Here is a 17,554-nt window from a genome sequence, read left to right on the forward strand (position 1 = left end):
CGGAGTATAAGTCGCACCTGCCGAAAATGCATAATAAAGAAGGAAAAAAACATATATAAGTCGCACTGAAGCCCGGCCAAACTATGAAAAAAACTGCGACTTATAGTCCGAAAAATACGGTACATATAAGATGTCCGGGTCCACTGGACCCGGGGCTAATAGAAGTGTGGAATTTGATGTTCTGTGTAACACACACACACACACACACACACACACACACACACACACACACACACACACACACACACACACACACACACACACACACACACACACACACACACACACACACACACACACACACGTCTTGCCTACTTTGTGTGGACCCATGTTTGGTCAGTAGGTTGTGAGGGCGCCCCTTTCCACTATAGCTAGAATGATGAAAAAAATATATCTAGCACTAGATGGGAGTAGAGAGTTGCAACCTCACTTAAGAATGCAAAACACAGAAAGTAAAAAAAAAAATCACTTTTGTAGTTGTGAGGACCGACCGCTGTTGCTAGGTAGATTTGACCATACACACGCATAGTAGTAAGTTATGCGAGTTGGCCATTTTTAAGGACAGCAAACACACACAAACACACACACACACACAGCAGGCCTAGACAGGAGGAGGACAGAGTGTAGGCACACAGAACATCAGAGGGTCAAATGTGCGAGAAAATGAGAGCAGACAGTGTTGACAAACAATGTTGCAACCTTGTGTGGGAACCGCAGGTGCAGAAACACAAAAGAAGAATTCCTGTGGGATGCAGAAACTGGCAGAGAAATTTCCATGCAACGTTCATATTGTTGTTACTCAGCCAGCGTTTGTGGGTCTTATGGACCCGTTGCATTTTATGGATTTTAATGCCTCACAATCAAACAGTTTTATGTTAAAATGCTGAACAGATGTTTATTGGGATAAGGTAAACATCTGTTCAGTATTTTAATATAAAAGTGTTTGATTGTGAGGCATTAAAAGCCACAAAATGCAACAGGTCCATCAGACCCACAAATGCTGGCTGAGTAACAACAATATGAACATTACACAAGGGTTAAAGTGGACTCGAGTTATGTAAAAACCCATTCAAAATCAGTGGTTTACTGACTTGCACTTGATTCATAATGAACTACCAGGCACTCAATGGCAGGCCTGGGCAAGTATTTTGACTTGGGGGGGCCAAATTTAGAGAAAAAAAATGTCTGGGGCCCGGTATATCTGATTCTTAGGAACACTAATACAAACCCTCACAATAATGTCTGATTGAATGCTAAAAACGTTATGACAGACCGCCTTAAAAACATAATTTTAAATGTTTTTACTGAATGAGACACCCAGGATGTACATGAAAATAATGTGGGATTTATAATATTAACTATGAACGATAAAACACTGAATATTGACAATATATAAACGTCACCCCCCTCTTGATCGACATATTTTACAACCAAGGGAAACGACAAAAATGCAACAAACAGCCAAATATGAACGCGAAGAGAAAAAAAACAAAAATCCTAAAATATGATATTTCTGATTTATCACTGAGCTTCAGAACAGGGATGTCAAACTGGTTTTCATTGAGGGCCACATGGCAGTTATGACTGCCATCAGAGGGCCGCACAGTGAATAATGTATGAATTATCCTCTGGATTTCATTATTAATTAAATAATTTGTTTTTAAGTAAACTGATGATTTTACAGTAAAAACTTTACATTTACAAAATTTCACTGTAAAATTGTGTTTTTTTGTAAAAATTTATGGTAAATGGAAAAACAGTAACACTGTTTTTGGGGGTTTTTTTACGGAAAAATCTGGCAGAATTTTACTATTACATTGGTTTATACAACATTATCTTGTTAATGGAAAAACAGTACAAGTTCCTTTTTTTATTCGGGCAACTTAGCTGGCAGTTTTTCTACCGTAAAAACAAATGTATCGTTTTTCCATTTACAGTAATACACAATTAAAAATCAAGATTTTACAGAAAAAATATGGCAGCTCAGGCAACATAATTTTTAATGCAAATGCAAATGCAAAAAAAATGTAACGTAAAATGTATTGTCATTTTTATTAATTTGATTGGTAGTTTGCTGTAAAGTATTTTTATTTAGACAAAAAATGTTTGGAAAGTATGATAATATACTGTAATATTTGTTGCAATAGTGGATACTATAAAGTTTAAAAGGTATGCAATTTCAAGCGGTACATATCTTTTTTTTTGTCAAAATGAAAAAAAATCCATTACATTTAGTGAGAAAATATGAAGTACTTTATTGACACATATTTCCAGGTGTTTGCAGGCCAGATTAAATGGTGTCGCAGGCCAGATCTGGCCCCCGGGTCTTGAGTTTGACACCTGTGCTTTAGAACTTTGTTGTAAAAATCTCCTTCCGCGTCTGTCCCTGACACTCGCATTTTCAGGCTGGCTACTCTGGAAACACTCTGTGGAAACGCTCCCCACCCACACTGCTTGGTGCCTCGTCTGACCTGCTGTGACGTAGATTACCATAGTAACTAATTAGATTACCATAGTAACTAGTATATCATGCAAAAACGCAGATTCTAACCATTGAAATACTTTGTATAGTTCAAGACTTACGGTCATTAGAAAACATCACTGCACATCATAATGGCAGATACAGTTTCCATCTTAAAAATCTAAAAAAAAAAATATTTGGGAATGGGCCAGATTAAAAAGCTTAACTTTAAGCTTGATTTTCCCAGGTCTGCTCAATGGAGTTATAAATGATGTCAAGTCAGGTCTAAGATACTGATGGGGTCAAAGCAAACTCTAGCCACATTAAAATATTCAAAAAAATACATTCAATACCACCAATAGAAGTCAAATCAAATATTTGCATAGACCAGGGGTCGGCAACCCAAAACATTGAAAGAGCCATATTGGACCAAAAAACTAAATCTGTCTGGGGCCACAAAAAATGAAAAGCCATATATAAGTGTTATAATGAAGGCAACACATGATGCAAGTGTTTATATTATATATACTAGCCTACTATCAAAATGACTACGTGTCGCAGGCTGAAGCAAATCTTAGTTGACAGAAATGTTGAAATGTAATATTTATTCTACACATTTTTGCAACATTAGAAACCATGAGTAAATCAGAGGCCACTCAGAAGGTGAGATAACTCCTGGAAAATTACTGGCTCTTAATAGCCAAAGGTATAGATGTGTGTGTCCAAGTTAAAGGAAACGGCAGGCTGTCAAATTCTAATAGATTTATTACAATCTTTGGCACGCTAGGTAATGTTTGCTGTGGTCTGGAACAACATAGCACACAAACAACTATCTGAAATGCAGCCAATATTACATATAAATAATGTGTCATGAGATATGAAAAACTAAATTATGTACAAAGAAGACAAGTAAAATTAAAGCTGCAAGCAGCGATGGACGGGACCGACTTTGACGGCACATATAATCCAAACCGGAGCAGTAATTAAAACTCTTTCGTCAACTTTTAATCAAAAGGGTTCAATCTTTCTCCTGTGCTAGTTTGAAGCCGACACGACAAACGCGTTCAGAGGAGATAATTTCTGAAAAAAGGTGACCGGTTTTTACAAAACTTTTGTTTTGAAGGGGGAATTGCAAACTTCCTGTTGATTTTAGCTGGGGGTTGTCAATACATGAAATGTAGGTCTAAGTGAGACCTACATAGAGGTTTTTGTTTCATGCCTCGACATTTCTACTGGAAGTTACAGGCAGTTTTGTCTGAGTTTTCTTCCTAGGGGGCGCTAGAGCGCAATTTTGAGTTTTTTATTATTATTTTTTTTTTATTAGATCGCAATTTTTGCCAGTCCTGATGTGTGTGTCCAGTTTGGTGAGTTGTGAAGCATGTTAAAGGGGTCAAACTACAGCTCAAAGATGCAAAAGTGACTGTTTTTACTAACATTTTGTTTAGAAGGGGGAATTGCACACTTCCTGTAGATTTTTGCTGAAAAATGTCAGTGTATGAAATCTAGGTCTAAGTCAGATCTACATAGAGGTTTTTGTTTCATGTCTCTACGACATTCCTACCGGAAGTTACAAGCAGTTTTGTCTGTGTTTTTTCCTAGGGGGCGCTAGAGCGCAATTTTGAGTCTTAGGGTTTGGTTTTTTGATTGGATCGCAATTTTTGCCAGTCCTGATGTGTGTGTCAAATATGGTGAGATTTGAAGCATGTTAAAGGGGGCCAAATTACAGCTGAAAGACGCGGCGGTATAATAATAAAGAAAGAAAGAATAAAACGCACGAAATACAATAGGGTCCTCTGTCCCAAAGGGACATTGCGCTCCCTAATAAATTAAATGAGCTCAAATATACCTACAAATGAGGCATAATGATGCAATATGTACATACAGCTAGCCTAAATAGCATGTTAGCATTGATTGGCTTGCAGTCTTGCACTGAACAAACATGCCTGATTAGCATTCCAACAAGGCAATAAGATCAACAAAGCTCACCTTTGTGCATTCACGCACAGTATAAAACTTTTGATGGACAAAATGAGACAAACAGAACTTTTTTTTTTCATTTTCAATCCTTTTTTAAAAATGCTCCAGGGAGCCACTAGGGCAGCACTAAAGAGCCGCATGCGGGTTGCTGACCCCCGGGATAGACTTTAATGATAGTATGTATCTGCAACAGGCCACACTGGAGTCATAAGTGTAGCCAGGTCAAATCGAAGATGGCTTCATAGCAAACTTAAGCAGCATTAAAATAAATTTAGCGCCACCTATAATTAGTTAAATCTAAACTGATTGGCTTTTTTTTTTTTTCAAACATACTTTTAACGAACCATCTCCAAACAGGCCATCCTCCAACAAAAATGAAAGTGATGGAGTCAGATCGAGGTTTATTAGGGCCACATGTAAATACAAAACAATATGTTGTGCACCACTGACAGGAAGTAGAATCAGATTAATAACAAACCATCAGAATAACCGAGTTAAATCCAATACCCCGACAATGGGTTCCGAGTTCCCTCTGGCCTATGCCGAGGTCTTCTCTGAGTGAACTAATAACAAAAAAAAGCATACATCAGACCTTCTGTGGTATCATAAGTAATACCAAGTCCAAACCAATGTAACCCAACCGCAAAATCCGTCCGAAAGCCCCTCGTGCCAGAATTAACCCCTCCTTCCATATACGGTGTTGACAGTCTAACACACAACAGCTGCTACCACCGGCACCAGAGCACCACCCCAGCTGCAACACCTCTCTCCGGCCATCCAGGGCCGTGACCTTAGTCCCTCCCCAAAGAGCTGAGGGGTCTTTGCATTTACCAAACAGGATCATTATACAAAATACCACACAATTACATCGTATAAAGTTAAAGTTAAAGGCCTACTGAAACCCACTACTACCGACCACGCAGTCTGATAGTTTATAAATCAATGATGAAATCTTAACATTGCAACACATGCCAATACGGCCGGGTTAGCTTACTAAAGTGCAATTTTAAATTTCGCGTGAAATATCCTGCTGAAAACGTCCCGGTATGATGACGTGACGTCACGGATTGTAGAGGACATTTTGGGACAGCATGGTGGCCAGCTATTAAGTAGTCTGTTTTCATCGCAAAATTCCACTGTATTCTGGACATCTGTGTTGGTGAATCTTTTGCAATTTGTTCAATGAACAATGGAGACCGCAAAGAAGAAAGCTGTAGGTGGGAAGTAGTGTATTGCGGGCGGCTGCAGCAACACAAACACAGCCGGAGTTTCATTGTATACATTCCCGATAAATGACAGTCAAGCTTTACCATTGGCCTGTGGAGAACTGGGACAAGAGACTCTTACCAGGAGGACTTTGAGTTGGATATGCAGACACGGTACCGTGAGTACGCATGCAGCTGCGGCTTCCAAACATTTGATCGCTTGCCCGTACGTGTGTGCCGCTATGTGCATGTCACGTACGTAACTTTGGGGACTTTGGGGAAATATATGTGCTGTATGAACTTTGGGGAGGTGAACGGTACTTTGGGCTGTGGGATTGAGTGTGTTGTGCAGGTGTTTGAGTTGTATTGGCGGGTTATATGGACGGGAGGGGGGAGGTGTTTGTTATGCGGGATTAATTTGTGGCATATTAAATACAAGCCTGGTTGTGTTGTGGCTAATAGAGTATATATATGTCTTGTGTTTATTTACTGTTTTAGTCATTCCCAGCTGAATATCAGGTCCCACCCGCCTCTCACAGCATCTTCCCTGTCTGAATCTCCCCCACTGCTCTCTAGTCCTTCACTCTCACTTTCCTCATCCACAAATCTTTCATCCTCGCTCAAATTAATGGGGAAATTGTCGCTTTCTCGGTCCGAATCGCTCTCGCTGCTGGTGGCCATGATTGTAAACAATGTGCAGATGTGAGGAGCTCCACAACCTGTGACGTCACGCGCATATCGTCTGCTACTTCCGGTACAGGCAAGGCTTTTTTATCAGCGACCAAAAGTTGCGAACTTTATCGTCGATGTTCTCTACTAAATCCTTTCAGCAAAAATATGGCAATATCGCAAAATGATCTAGTATGACACATAGAATGGACCTGCTATCCCCGTTTAAATAAGAACATCGCATTTCAGTAGGCCTTTAAAGTTAAAGTACCATTGATTGTCACATACACACTAGGTGTGGTGAAATTATTCTCTGCATTTGACCTATCACCCTTGATAACCCCCTGAGAGGTGAGTGGAGCAGTGGGCAGCAGCGGTGGCCGCGCCCAGGAATAATTTTTGGTGATTTAACCCCCAATTCCAACCCTTGATGCTGAGTGCCAAGCAGGGAGGTATTGGGTCCCATTTTTATAGTCTTTGGTATGACTCGGCCGGGCTTTGAACTCTCAACCTACCGATCTCAGGGCGGACACTCTGACCACTAGGCCACTGAGTAGTTTGTAGTAATAGTTTGACGAAGCAGGACGGCATATATTTGAGATAGACGTCTTTGATTGGATGATTGTTCATCAGGTTGTCACTACCACAGAATTGCTCCATCATCGAAATGACTGCATCACTTTCACATTTAGGCTTGAGTAAACATTCTACTATTAGGTGTGGAAGTCAGAGAGTAACTCATGACACGACTTTATCACGATACGTCCTGATACGGACATCATTGCTATCGAGATAGGGCGATAATGGACACATCTGTATGGAACAGTGTCATGATCAGCGTGAACCAGGGATTTTGAACTGGGGGCCAAATCTACCGGACCCCAAGGTCAGTTCAGTTCAGTTCAGTTTCAATTCATTTCGAACATGCATACGGTACAATGTAATGTAGGAGTGTCAAAGTCAATCAATCAATGTTTACTTATATAGCCCTAAATCACAAGTGTCTCAAAGGGCTGCAAAAGCCACAACGACAGATCCCACATCAGGGCAAGGAAAAACTCAACCCAATGGGACAATGAGAAACCTTGGAGGGCCACCGAACCTGTGCCACCCCCCTCCACGAAGGAGAGGGGGGCACAGCAGAAAAGAAATGGCAGATCAACTGGTCTAAAAGGGGGTTCTATAAAGGCTAGAGCAAGGGTGTCAAACTCAAATACAGAGTGGGCCAACATTTTAAACTGAACAAAGCCGCGGGCCAAGGTTGAACAAATTAACCTTTTAATAGGGACCCAAACAAGTTTTGCATTGAATATTGAACAAGCAAGGCTTATATAACTTTATAGTGACATGCAAAATCGAGTTTCAAATAATAATTAAAAAATATCAATGGCATATCAAATACAATTTAAATAAAAATTGAATGCCTCTTTTCTATTTGCAGCCTTCTGAGGTAAATATCAACATTAACTTTTTCCACAGGCTAATAAATTAGAAAAGAAAATAATGAATAAACCAACCATTCAGGACTTTAAACTGCTCAGTTTGCAACACACTGATCTAATCTGATGTGCCCAAGTCAGATACCTGGCTTCTTTTCTTGGATGCTAGTTCATTAATGTCAGGGCTCAGGCTTTGAGCTGAGGCAACCTTCATTATCGAATAAAGTTGTTCATCAGTCATTATACCTCGTAGTCCACCCGGACCACAGTCTTGGGGGTGTGCCTTAAAGGTACTGTGTTTAACGTCCTCTACGAGCTGTCGTCACGTCTGCTTTTCATCCATTCTAACAACGTGCCGGCCCAGTCACAAGATATGTGCGGCTTCTGTACGCACACACACGTGAATGCAATGCATACTTGACCAACAGCGATACAGGTTACACTGAGGGTGCCGTATAAATAACTTTAACACTGTTAGAAATATGCACCACACTGTGAACCCACACCAAACAAGAATGACAAACACATTTCGGGAGAACATCCGCACCGTAACAAAACATAAACACAACAAAACAAATACCCAGAATCCCATGCATCCCTAACTCTTCCAGGCTGCAATATACACCCCCGCTACCACCAACCCCCCTTCTCCGTGAGTCGGTTGAGGTGGGCGGGGTTTGACACCCATGGGCTAGAGTACACAAATGAGTTTTAAGATGGGACTTAAATGCTTCAAGTCAATGCTAAGTCAACACGAACTATCTACGGCAGGGGTGTCAAACTCATTTTAGATCTGGGGGCCACATGGAGAAAAATCCACTCCCAAGTGGGCCGGACTGGTGAAATCTCGGCACGATAACTTAAAAATAAAGACAACTTCAGATTGTTTTCTTTGTTTAAAAATATAACAAGCACATTCTGAAATTGTACAAATCATAATGATGTTTTTTTTGTTTGTTTACAATTACCTGTTTCGGTTAATAGTATATATATATATACTTTATTTGTTGTTATGTATATTTTCTGAATAAATTATGTGATAATGTTAATATTCAATCTATCAAGATAAAAAAATTATATCAAAATCAAATTACAGGATGTTATTTATGTAGTTTGATCATTTTCCTCGACTGATGTACTAACATCGTATGCTAAATTTTGTAGCATCATCTATCCATCCATCCATCCATTTTCTACCGCTTATTCCCTTCGGGGTCACGGGGGGCGCTGTAGCCTATCTCAGCTACAATCGGGCGGAAGGCAGGATACACCCTGGACAAGTCGCCACCTCATCGCAGTGTAGTATCATCTACAAAGATACAAATAATTGCTATTGCGACATCCAGTGGACACATTTAGAACAGCTGTTTCTTTCATTCAAAAAATGGTAAATGGTAAATGGGTTATACTTGTATAGCGCCTTTCTACCTTCAAGGTACTCAAAGCGCTTTGACACCATTTCCAAATTCACCCATTCACACACACATTCACACACTGATGGCGGGAGCTGCCATGCAAGGCGCTAACCACGACCCATCAGGAGCAAGGGTGAAGTGTCTTGCTCAAGGACACGACGTACGTGACTAGGTTGGTAGAAGGTGGGGATCGAACCAGGAACCCTCAGGTTGCTGGCACGGCCACTCTCCAACCGCGCCACGCCGTCCTCATATGGTAAATCATGTATATATGTAGCATCATCTGCAAATATACAAATAATTGCTAATCCAGTGGACACATTTAGAACAGCTGTTTCTTTCATTCAAAAATTTCAGATACATTTTTATACTTCACAAACTCATCTAGTGGGCCGGATAAAACCTGTTTGCGGGCCTGATCCGGCCCTTGGGCCGAACATTTGACACCCTTGAACTTTACCTCCCGGGATGATATTTGATTAGTATTAGAACCGGCCCGCAGGCCACAGCCGCCTGCTGCTGTTTTGCACGCATCAATACTCCATCAGTGTTGGCGCTAGGAATTTTAAAAATGGGGTACCAGGGACCCCATCAAGTCATAAAAATGTAAATTTTTGGGGCTCCCAATTTTGTAAGTGTTTTGAAAACAAATGATAAATGTATGCATTCTCCTGTTATATCTCACATTCTGTATTGTGTTTTGGAAAAAGGTTGTCATAAATGTTACTTAATTCATTAAAAAAAATAAAATAAAAAGAAAACACATTTTTATGCATATGTAAATTTATTCAGTTATAAACATTCATTCACTTCGTTTTTTCTTTCATGGATCTAAACTTTACCGCTGCTGGTATTTTAAAAAATATTTTTATTGTAATATTTTCAGAATGTGTTTGTTCTATTTTTGGCCAAAGTAAGACAAAGAAACCATCAAGTTGTCATTATTTTTTGGTTTTAATGCCATGTTTTAATAGTCCGGCCCGTGTGTGCACAGATTTTTCCTCCATGTGGCCCCTGAGCTAAAATGAGTTTGACACCCCTGATGTAATGCATCACATATTTACATTTTCATTACAGCACGTCCGAAAAGAGTAGGAAGAAGCTCAGTTTATTTAATCCTACCCTTTTTCCAGTGACGTGCAGTCACTAGAGGCAGGTGAGGCGGAGGCCATCATGGAAAGGAAAAAAAAGTAAAAAGAAAAAAAAATAATTAAATTGTTATATGTATCCAGTGATTATACTATAAAGTTATTTTCCATTTAACTTCACCAGTTTTAGATTATTTTTATTCAAAATCGCTGAATTTTCACATTTGCCGTTCAAATACTGAGAAGAGACGGTGCGGTGAACAGCAGCCAGTTGAGGCACGTCACTCAGTGCCGCAACATGGATTGCGCAATGACTCGGCTAACTGCTGGCCTGCTGTGCAGTGAGACTGTATTGCTATATGAACTATATTATACATTTCCATAGTTTAGTTAGCTGAGGTATATCATGTACAGTGTATTTTGTCAACAACTGTATGTGTGTAAAGCAGAGGTGTGGACTCGAGTCACATGACTTGGACTCGAGTCAGACTCGAGTCATGAATTTGATGACTTTAGACTCGACTTGACAAAATGTAAAGAGACTTGCAACTCAACTTAGACTTTAACATCAATGACTTGTGACTTCACTTGGACTTGAGCCTTTTGACTTGACATGACTTGCCACTTTCCCCAAAATCCAAAGCTTAAAAAGTTATTTGGGAGCGCTCCGTATTTTTCATTTTCTTCTTCTGTGTCTATCAGCGTGTTGTTCCTGTCAGCGTGTGTGCTCTCAGTACAACAGCCAATCAAATTAGATCTACGTTGTTTTCATCACACAGCATTCATCCAATCAAATTGCAGTACAACCAATGAACAAGAGTTGTCAAACAACGTGCCAGTGAGAAACAATTATGCCGAAGTTGGTTTCGTTCGGGTATAAAAACTAGACTTGGTCAACAAAAAACGAATTGCCGTATGCAAATCACGCAGTTCGAATATTACAGACGGAGACGCAACAACTTCCAACTTCGTTCGACATTTGAAGTTGCACAAAGAAGGGTAAGTTTTGAATGTAAGATAACGTTTATTGGCTAAGTAACATGACTTTTATTTGCTGTGTAGTTAAATCAGTGAGGCTGCAACTCACTGCTAACGTTATAACCATAGACATCTTATAAGTAGACGCAGCATCGAGCGCTACTGCCTACTGGCGCAGACGAGACGCGTGGCCGCCATCTTGGAGTGGTGATCCGCTCCACTTAGTGCAATTAATTTGGCAGGAGCAATGAACTGTCAGCGCATTTAATTCATCTTACCTCACTGAATACCACTGATTTTCACGCACTTTTTTGTCATACGTGTAGCTATGATAACAGACACATGTTTTGGCGTGTTTTATTATTCATAGTTTGCTTAACAGTAATATAATATTCTTATATGCTATAAGTGACCAGACATCCGAGATCAAAACTGGGAATATAATCCCAGAGAAGGGGGAAAAAAACGGTAAACTATTTTTAAGTTGAAGAAACAATATGATTAGGTTATATGTACATGTGTATATCCTACATAAACAATGTATGAATACATTATATATCTATATATCTTATAGACTGTATCTCTATTGCTTCAGCAGCAGAGAGTTTATTCTGTCTGGACACTTTGTATTGATTTTTTGTATTACATTCTTCCCTTAAATGATCATGTTTGCAGTGATTGTTTTATATGTATTTTTTTATGTAAGTCGCTTTGGATAAAAGCGTCTGCCAAATACTTAAACATATATAAACACCTGAAAGTCTTTATACCAGCTAAAACCACCAATCTGTTTCACTGGATTCAGAATAAAACCAAATTCTGTTTTACCCAACAATGTTAGTATTTGAATAGTGTTACAATTATACTGTTAAGAAAGTATTGTCTTATACTTTGCCTAAAATGAGAATGCATCATAATCAGTGGCGGCTGGTGAATTTTGTTTTAGGTGGGGCTGAAAGTTTGTGAACCAAACCCCTGTAGGGGCATGATCCTCCCCCAGAAGATTTCTTTGTGATTTTCACATACAAATATTGAAGATCTTTGCTCCTTCTCAACTCTGTGGTAATATTATTTTCATAAAATACAACCAATAGTACGTTAATGTTAAATCTTACTTGTGAAAAGTAATCCCTCGATTCCTATTTTCAACAGTCCGCTCATTTGAGCAGGAAAATGCTCTTTGTTTTCTACCTGTCATCTGTCAGTTTAGGCTGCTCGCCGGCTCCTCATCGCCACTTCAAGATGGCGGCCAAATAGCTCACGTCACAACAACCAATGCTGCGTCTACTTATAAGATGTCTATGGTTATAACGTCATTGCAAACACGGCAATATGTTGCGTCCACTGCAGTTCGCTACCTTACTCATACTTTTTGTCAAGTGATTTTTTTTAAGCAGGGTCTCATGAGATACCTACACATAACGTTACGTTAGTCAATGTATCACACACAGTAACGTAATGTTAGTCAATGTATCACACACAGTAACATTACGTTAGTCAATGTATCACACACAGTAACGTAATGTTAGTCAATGTATCACACACAGTAACGTAACGTTAGACGGCGGTCAGCAGCACCGCGTATTTTAGCCACCTACAAAAAGACAAACATAGTCAAATAAAGGTCAGTTAAAATGTATACTATATTAAGAATATGTGTACATATTGCATAGGGCCTTGACATCTAAAAAGTACAACTCTGTTCATTGTTATGTTCATGTATTTGTTATGTTTTTCATGTGTATGCACACATCAACACACATACAGTATGAAATGAGATCAATGAGATAAGGTAAGAACAGGACAGAAACTGCTGTGGAACTAGTTACAATGCAATATGCCATGGAAATACAATGTTAACACTTTTGTGCAAATAAGTACAGTTGCACTTGTTTTTTCAAATGTGTTTATTCTGTAAAGGAATGAGTTACATGTTTAAAATGACTGGTTAATAGTGCTATTTTGAAGTGCAATGTCACCACTATCGTTTTCCCTGCAATTTCAAATGCACTTGTTTTAATAAATAAATACAGCGTTTTAAAAGCATACACAATCTGTGTAAATACATTAGTCTGTGGTTAAAACGACTTGAAAGGACTCGAAACTCAAAATGCAGGACTTGGGACTTGACTTGAGACTTTCCAGTCTTGACTTTGGACTTGACTCGGACTTGCCTGTCTTGACTCGGGACTTGACTCGAGACTCGAGGGCAAAGACTTGAGACTTACTGTGACTTGCAAAGCAATGACTTGGTCCCACCTCTGGTGTAAAGTATTTCTTGTGCTGAGCGATCATAAAACGGCTGCAAAAGACGCACTGGTTGAGGCTCGCCTCCTGCACCCCCGCCGTAGAATTGTTATATCAACTAAAGCCCACACTTAAACTTTCCACGTGCAAGATTGAATCTATTTAAAAAAATTATTTCATAAGAAGCCAAAAAGTGCAAAAACAATAATGTTGGTGTTGGAGGAGTTGTGAATGACTGCAGGAACACAACATTAGATACACCTGCAGACTGCAGGTGTACCTAATTCACAACTCCTCCAACACGAACATTATTGTTTTTGCACTTTTTGGCTTCTTATTAAATAACTTTTGTAACCTATTTTCATGGGCTTTCCTCTTTGTGGTGTTAAGTTCCTGTTATGCGCTGTTATACAGTATATGCCTTGAGCTCTTATTTTGAAGGCGCTAAGAGCGGAAGTGATGTCACGTTGCGGAGGTTTTTGAAAGAAGGTAAATAAAGTGGTCCTCGTGTAAACTGGAGCCTCCGTGTTTGTTATTTTGTAGTTTCATACAGTATAGGCGACATTTATAAACCCTCGGTTACCATCCATCCATCCATCTTCTTCCGCTTATCCGAGGTCGGGTCGCGGGGGCAGCAGCCTAAGCAGGGAAGCCCAGACTTCCCTCTCCCCAGCCACTTCATCCAGCTCTTCCTGTGGGACCCCGAGGCGCTCCCAGGCCAGCCGGGAGACATAGTCTTCCCAACGTGTCCTGGGTCTTCCCCGCGGCCTCCTACCGGTCGGACGTGCCCTGACCAGATGCCCGAACCACCTCCCAATCACGCCTCTCCAGGTTTCACTGTCGTTGCCAACATGAGCATTGAAGTCCCCCAGTAGGACGAGGGAATCACCCGGGAGAGCACTCTCAAGTACTCCCTCGAGTGAATCCAAAAGGGTGGGTACTCTGAGCTGCGGTTTGGTGCGTAAGCGCAAACCACAGTCAAGACCCGTTCCCCCACCCGAAGGCGGAGGGAAGCTACCCTCTCGTCCACCGTGTTTAACTCCAACGTGCAGGCTCTGAGCCGGGGGGAAACAAGAATTGCCACCCCAGCCCGTCGCCTCTCACTGCCGGCAACGCCAGAGTGGAAGAGAGTCCAGCCCCTCTCGAGAGAACTGGTTCCAGAGCCCTTGCTGTGCGTCGAAGTGAGTCCGACTATATCTAGCCGGAACTTCTCCACCTCGCGCACTAGCTCAGGCTCCTTCCCCCCCCCAGCGCGGTGACGTTCCACGTCCCAAGAGCTAGCTTCTGTAGCCGAGGATCGGACCGCCAAGTGCCCTGCCTTCGGCTTCCGCCCAGCTCACCTCGCACCCGACCTCTATGACCCCTGCTATGGGTGGTAAGCCCATTGGAGGGGGGACCCACGTTGCCTCTTCGGGCTGCGCCCGGCCGGGCCCCATGGGGACAGGCCCGGCCACCAGGCGCTCGCCATCGTGCCCCACCTCCGGGCCTGGCTCCAGAGGGGGGCCCCGGTGGCCCGCGTCCGGGCGAGTGAAATCTGGCTTCCTTGTTACACTTTTTTAAATAGATTCAATCTTGCACGTGGAAAGTTTAAGTGAGGGCTTTAGTTGCGGCGCATGGACTTAATTTCTAAGTAAAGGTAAGACCATAATAAACATTTTTTTATTGAATGTGCTTTTTTGTGTGCTACAGTTTGTATGTGTAAAGTTAAAGTTAAGTTAACGTACCAATGATTGTCACACACACACACTAGGTGTATAGAAATTTGTCCTCTGCATTTGACCCATCCCCTGGTTCACCCCCTGGGAGGTGAGGGGAGCAGTGGGCAGCAGTGGGCAGCAGCGGCGCCGCGCCTGGGAATAATTTTTGGTGATTTAACCCCCGATTCCAACCCTTGATGCTGAGTGCCAAGCAGGGAAGAATGCTGGTATGAGCTTTTAAACATAACCCGTTAACTGCTGCCAATCAAATGGTGAATAAGATACTTTTTAGGGTTCATATGTTTGTAAATCTGACTGTGATGAAGTCAGTGCCTCACCAGCCATCAACCTCACGGCACGTCACTGCCTTTTTCATACCAGAGCAAATTTTATCCCATTTCCTTGTTCTCTGAAAAGTGAATAAATAAATATTACAAAAATAATATACCATAGTAAGTAAAGACATTAAATACATAAATAATCTTTATCTCAAAGAAAAAAAAAGGTCAGTTTGAACTTGGAAGACAAACATTTTTGCAGCAAATTCCGGAAAACACTAGAGTGGCCTTGTTGTATAGAGAAACCTGGTCCACTATAAACACATCGCCAGATCCTTAAGTTGACATTTTAACCTTGCTAGCAAACAACAATGGGGTCCAAACTTGCAATTTACTGTATTTTCCGGACTATAAGGCGCACTTAAAATCCCTTTTTTCCCTTCAAAAATCGACAATGCGCCCTATAACCTGGTGCGCCTAAAATACAGAATAATTCTGGTTTTGCTTACCGACCTCGAAGCTATTTTATTTGGTACATAGTGAAATTATACGTGTGACCAGTAGATGGCAGTCACACATAAGAGATAGGTGTAGACTGCAATTTAATGGCAACACATTCAATTTAGAAAATACATAAAAATATGACTCCTTTAATGCGCCCTATAACCTGGTGCGCCTAATGTACGGAATAATTCTGGTTTTGCTTACCGACCTCGAAGCTATTTTATTTGGTACATGGTGAAATGATAAGTGTGACCAGTAGATGGCAGTCACACATAAGAGGTAGGTGTAGACTGCAATATGACTCAAGTAAACAACACCAACATTGTATGTTACATTAAAAATATAGAACATTACACACGGCACTCAAAAATCTATCAAAATGTTTTAGTAGGACTTTGGTAAGCTATGAAGCCGCACCGCTTGATGGATTGTACTGTGCTTCAACATACGAGTAGACCACAAGAAAGTGTTTTCAATTTAGAAAAAAAATAAATAAATAATATGACTCCTTTAATCCGGTGCGCCTTATGTATGAAAAAAGATCAAAAATAGACCATTCATCGGCCGTGCACCTTATAATCCGGTGCGCCCTATGGTCCTGGAAATACAGTACATTATTGAGACATTCCTCAAGGCACCACTATACGTTTTTTTCGTAATATAATTTATTTAATTAAGGTGTTGCTGTAGCTTGTTTACTTCAGATGCAGTCAGTAGTCATGTGCTCACCTTTTTTCTTGTGGTGTTCCGCAAGGTTCCACCTTAGGTCTTCTCTTTTTCATCGATTACAAAGCAGCAGAGCGCTCCTGCACCGCTAACAAAACAAATAGACCAGATTCAAAGATCTACTAATTAAACAAGGAACAGGTGTGCTGACAAGGTACACGGGAACAGAAAGTAAAGGTGCTGCAAAACACAGTGACCAAACAGGAAACACTGACAAAACAAGAGCACCCGGACAGGAAGTGATTGTAAACATAACCTAACTGTCAGTAAAACTTCTGACAGGTTTTCCAGAATAGACAAAGTAAGACTAAACGAGTGTGCTTAGCTTTCTGTAAATGGTCCCAATAGAACACATTTTTTTTATTCCTAATATAGGTTTAAGCTTGTGAATTAGTAGAAACCATGAATGTACCTACCACCAGGAGCCGTGAAATACACACCAAAATCATATTGCAAAATGAATAATAATACAGTATAGGGTATACCGGTACTAGTATAGTACCACGATACTAATGAATCATATTCGGTACTAGGGATGTCCGATAATGGCTTTTTGCCGATATCCGATATTCCGATATTGTCCAACTCTTTAATTACCGACACCGATATCAACCGATATATACAGTCGTGGAATTAACACATTATTATGCCTAATTTGGACAACCAGGTATGGTGAAGATAAGGTACTTTTTTTTTAAAATTAATAAAATAGAATAAGATAAATAAATTTAAAAAAAATTCTTGAATAAAAAAGAAAGTAAAACAATATGAAAACAGTTACATAGAAACTATTAATTAATGAAAATTTGTAAAATTAACTGTTAAAGGTTAGTACTATTAGTGGACCAGCAGCACGCACAATCATGTGTG

General features: G+C 40.5%; 1 long non-coding RNA gene across 1 annotated transcript in view; it reads right to left on the bottom strand.

Moving 5' to 3' along the window:
- Positions 1-16,785, bottom strand: part of LOC133623875 (uncharacterized) — a 127,098-nt gene extending 110,313 nt beyond the window's left edge. The window contains exon 1 of the long non-coding RNA XR_012051192.1: positions 16,688-16,785. This is a non-coding gene — a long non-coding RNA (uncharacterized lncRNA). The remainder of the gene's footprint in view (positions 1-16,687) is intronic.
- Positions 16,786-17,554: the final 769 nt, after the last annotated feature.

This window comes from Nerophis lumbriciformis, linkage group LG26, assembly GCF_033978685.3.
Source record: "Nerophis lumbriciformis linkage group LG26, RoL_Nlum_v2.1, whole genome shotgun sequence".
In the NCBI taxonomy this organism is placed as follows: Eukaryota; Metazoa; Chordata; class Actinopteri; order Syngnathiformes; family Syngnathidae; genus Nerophis; species Nerophis lumbriciformis.